The 5,000-nt window shown below is 39.8% G+C and overlaps 1 protein-coding gene across 12 annotated transcripts in view; it reads right to left on the bottom strand.

Moving 5' to 3' along the window:
• Positions 1-5,000, bottom strand: part of Syp (synaptotagmin binding cytoplasmic RNA interacting protein) — a 39,877-nt gene that overhangs the window by 1,856 nt on the left and 33,021 nt on the right. The window lies entirely within an intron of this gene.

Here is a 5,000-nt window from a genome sequence, read left to right as displayed (position 1 = left end):
TGATTAATGATAATAACATTTAATGAATCTTATTTTTCTTATAAATATTATGAAATTAACAAATATGAATATGCAAATCTAAATTTTATTTCCATAAATAAAAACTGTTTTAACTGCTCAATTTGATTGTTTACATCAGTCAGCCACAGAGCGTGCCATTTCTCATCCAGCTTTGAAACACATTGGACACACGCCCTTCGGAGGAATATTTGATTGAGAATATTTTCTTGCTTTTTCTTGTTACACTCTTCATCTGCTAAAACAAAGTCTAGCATAGCTGTGCACTGTCGCTTGCTCAGCGCCATTGTTTACAAATGCAAGGCGAGTATCGCATGACTGAACCGTTGGCTCCTGGTGGTTAAGTGCTAGTGTGACTGCATAACAGCGCCTTTATGTGGTGGCATAACATGCAGATGAGATATCTTGTTATAGATTTTTATACAGCCAGCACACTGTGTGATCAGGTGTATAGCAGTTGGTTGTGACCGATTGGAGCTAAAACCACCTTGTCGTCATCCAATTAACCCGTTAATAATAGGTGACAAGATACCACATCAAGTGGTGGCAGCATCATCTGCTGGGGACGAGATATTTCATAGTGGCTATCCTCCTGGCCGGCATGCCGGGTGACTGGGCGTAAAGTGCTTGGCTATGGCCAGTGCAAGCAAAAATCCAAAGGTGTTAGATTTACGCATATGAAATATACAAGCGTTTCAACCATTTGGAGCCAAAACAGCCCTATTGTTAACCCCTTCACTAGAAAACGCCCCTCACGCCGTATCCGAGCTGACGGATAACTTGTCACATATGCATGTGACAAGTTATTTACATGGGTTGGGAGGAAGATGGAAAGAGTGACCTTGTTGAGAGGCCTCACTCAGATGACAAAAGAAAACTAATTCCACCAGAACTCAATCATGACGCAGTATGCATGTCCTCGGGTTTGACGCGAGCGCTGCGAGGACGCAGTATAAACATCCTCGTGTTAACCCATTAGCAGCGGATGGCATGATTTGGTGCAAAGGCAGAGTCGGTGATAGACGCGGATGGCACCATGCCAGACATGTAATTCAGCTATCCTACTGCACAGACCTTTTTTTAATACCGCGACCAATGGGTTAAAGGGGTTAACCTATTGCGGACGGGGCGCCTAACGTCCGAACTGGTCATCAGGGTGGGCGGTCAACAACACTAGCGACACCGGCCAATAATTAGAGGGACGGGGGAAGGGTTTTCTCAGCCCTCCAGGTAGCGCAGACTAGCTCAAACATTAATTTTCCATAAATCCATCATAAAATGAGGGTTTAGGCTGATTTTGGAACGCTGTAGCTCTACAGCTAGCGCCGTTACAACCATAACACTCTATGACTGTGTGCGCGCTTCAACTGTGAGCAGATCCCGATGTCGCGTCTTGTACGCATTGACTCCCGTCTTTTAGGCCTAATCGGTGCCGACTTGTATGTCATGACACCCGTACTCAGTGGGTTAATGGGTTAACCTATTCATGACAGGACATACTTCTCCCTAATCCCACTTCCGCTGGGAAGATAACAAGCGTGCAAAACTTCATTCCAGGGTGTTTTTCCACTGCTCGAGGCCATGCTTAACCTCTCCTTATGCTTAGCATGGCTGTGTCTACATGTAATGCATGTAAAAATATTGCCATGTTCAGAGGAGTTAATTCAGTTGAAAAACATGTTACAGCAATGTTTTCTTTATTCTTTCACTTTAATGTTATAATACCAATAGAAAGTGGAAGCATTCTTTTAGTGACATGACGTGACGTGATATTACATGTAATCGACAAATTAGAAATAGTATTACATATATAATTTTTAATCTTATTTTGTTTCTTGGCCAATAACATTTGATTTAAAAATAGTTTTTCGACTCAGATCTTTTTATTCAACCAATCAGAAGCAGAAATTACCATTATGACATCAATATCACATAGTTTTCTGTCATGTCCCTTTTTTTTTTTTTATCACATTTTATGGCATTCAAATACCTTAACTAAAGTAACAAAGTCTAAGAAATTATGAAAAATAATTATATCTAAGAACAATCACGTGTTCTATTGCTGACGTTTTAGCTCGTCACAATTGCCCCACCTGGAACTTGCTAAGAAAATGCACAACAACTCAGGACGTCATCTAGGTCTGGAGATATTTTCTGACCATGTGATTGGACATCAACCAGCGTGAATGGGTTAAGCCATTTCATGATGGGCTTACATTTGCGTACTGCTACACCATATGGCTAGATAACAAGTGTGCAGTGATTTGCTGAGAGATCTATCTTGGTGTGATGTCACACTGCACCTATATGAGCACTTTTCACCCATCCAATTCAAAAGGGTAATAATCAGAAGTTTTTGTATTTGTTTACATGATTTTCACAAGTGAATAAAAATGTTTCAATACAAATGGAAGTCTGATGATTATGTGCAAATGTACCAATGTAAAGCATACATTTTGAGGGATCTTGATGTTCTAGGACGTTATCTAGGGAAAGCGAAATATTAAACAGATAACATCAACCAGTGCGAATGGGTTGATGTCCTGTCACCCAGGCCTGGTTAATTAGTCCTATTCCCCTTAACCCATTCGCGCCAGTTGACGTGCTGACACGTGGTCGAAAAAAGCCCCGGACCCGGGTGACGTCCTAGCACGGGCTACATTTTCGGCCCGCGCGCCGGGAGGCCAGTAGCGACGTGCTGAAACGTCCGCATTAGAATGATAGATTATTCTTAGTACAATTCGATTTTCATACTTGATTTGTCTTTGCTACTTTAGTTTATCCTTCTAAATAGTAGAAAATGGGATATAACGTAATATGAATGACGTCACAGGTATATACGTAATATTGATGACATCATGGTGATTTCTGTTTCTGATTTGTTGAATAAGATGATCCGAGTCGAAAGACTATCGTAAAATCAATTGTAATTGGCCGAGGAATAAAAAAAAAGAAAAAAATTAAAATTATATAACATCTTTTTGTTGCCCCACTAAAAGAAAATGACACTTGAAAAAACATTGCTATTACATGCATTCACTTGTATGCACATGTATGGTTGTTCATATTTTCTTTCTTTTCTTTTAGGAAGAAAAAAAAATTGAAAAAAAAAAAACTATGTTTGTTACCTCACTAGAAGAATGCTTCCATTTCCCATTGGTATTACAACATAGGAGTTTTCGACAGATATACCTCCTCTGAACATAGCACTACTTTCTACACATGTCTACACTTTAGACACAATCACGCAAACCATAAGGATAGGGTGGGTGAAAAACGCTCTGCGAGCGTCAGCGCGACCTCGCGCAGCGGGAAAACACCCCGGGACGACCAGTTGCGCGCTTGAAATCTTCCCAGCATGATCGGGAGTAGGCGAAATTCCGCCCCGGCGTGGGTTAACCCATTCACACCGGGGCCGTTCTGGCTTTGCACGGTCGCAATACCAGGGTTCTCGAACGCATAAGCCTAACGCCTCGAGATTCTCGGATGCACAAGCCGCGAGCCTGGGCTTCCCCTCATATCTCGACCCGGACGTCTGACGCAAAAACCACATAACGTGTCATCACGTCAACCGGCTCCAACGGGTTAATGGTTAAAGGGCTTTTAAAGACTGGTTTAATTTTCTCATTGAGACTATAGTATATAGAGTATTTACTACTCATTTTTTTTTTCCACCGTTCTTGTGAATGGAATGTAGCGAGTTTGAAGTCGTAATGCTGGTACTATATGGCACATTTCATCACATCAATCCTTTTATCTCACCTACATGAACCCCCATTCACAATGGGGCTTATATCTACAGAATGACACTCCCACCAGCTAGATAAGAAGCACATGCAGTGACTAACCACAATATCTCTCCCAGTATGGTGCCACTCACTTTAATGGAGTGATATTAGGAGGTATTTGTACTTGTTTACATTACACAAGAGAATAAAACTGCTTCTATAAAAATGGAACTTCTATGATTATGTACATACAATGTAACAATGTTAACACATTTTGAGGGAGAGATCATGACATGATGGGACAGCACCTAGCAAGAGCAAAATATTACCAAGACATGATAGGACATCATCCAGTGCAAATAGATTAAATTGCAGTCACTTGAGTATGGTTCAGTAAGCAAAGTAGCCATCATTGTGGTTTGTTTGTTGTACACATCACTGGCAGGGGGTCACATGGCACCAAAGTACGGCGAAAGGAATCAGCTGTTTTGCACTCCGTTATCTAAACAATCATGGCAACCAAGCATGCTAGGGTGGTTAAAACAGCAAACATTTTAACTTTGTTGATAGGAAGATGTTATATATTCACTCCTGGTTAGCAAGAAGTGAAATGTTTTCCACATTTTAATGCAAGAATTGTTCTTGAAGGACTATAAAGGATTTCATAATATTCTTCAAAAGAGTAGTTCTTTTTAATAATTCCTACAATTGGTGACGCCATTCATATACAAAATGGACATGAAAATTCCCTAACTTTCTCTGAAGGGATATGGTGCTCTCGTCCCACTGATTATTTTCCATAGCAGTTCAATAAAATTGTTAAATATGGAGACTTAATGTAAACAATGACATCATGAGTACATTTAAAAAAATATATATATAGTTTACATTATAATTTATAACATCAGTAACTTCTGCTACAAACTTTGAAAAATGTTTCCAAACATCACACCCACTATTTGTAATGATACAAAGAATCTATTTGTACTATAGTCTCTCATCCATTCATTTCACATCACAGCTTCTAAATAACACTGTCCATGAACAACCTGACCATGAAAACAGAGCATTTTATGGAAACTGCCCTTGATGCCACTACTGACAACATATAGGTCTGAATAGTGCACTTGTGAATGCACTTTTACATTATATAAAGCATTGTTACCTTAAGGTATATCATTATTTACAATTGAAACATATGCATCCAAGTTCATATTGCAATGTGTTCAAAGACATGCTTAACCCTATGGCGAT

The sequence above is a fragment of the Penaeus japonicus genome, unplaced genomic scaffold (genome assembly GCF_977035675.1).
Source record: "Penaeus japonicus unplaced genomic scaffold, GWHDUDI00000001_assembly GWHDUDI00000014, whole genome shotgun sequence".
NCBI lineage: Eukaryota > Metazoa > Arthropoda > Malacostraca > Decapoda > Penaeidae > Penaeus > Penaeus japonicus.
This window is presented reverse-complemented; position numbering and strand designations above follow the sequence as displayed.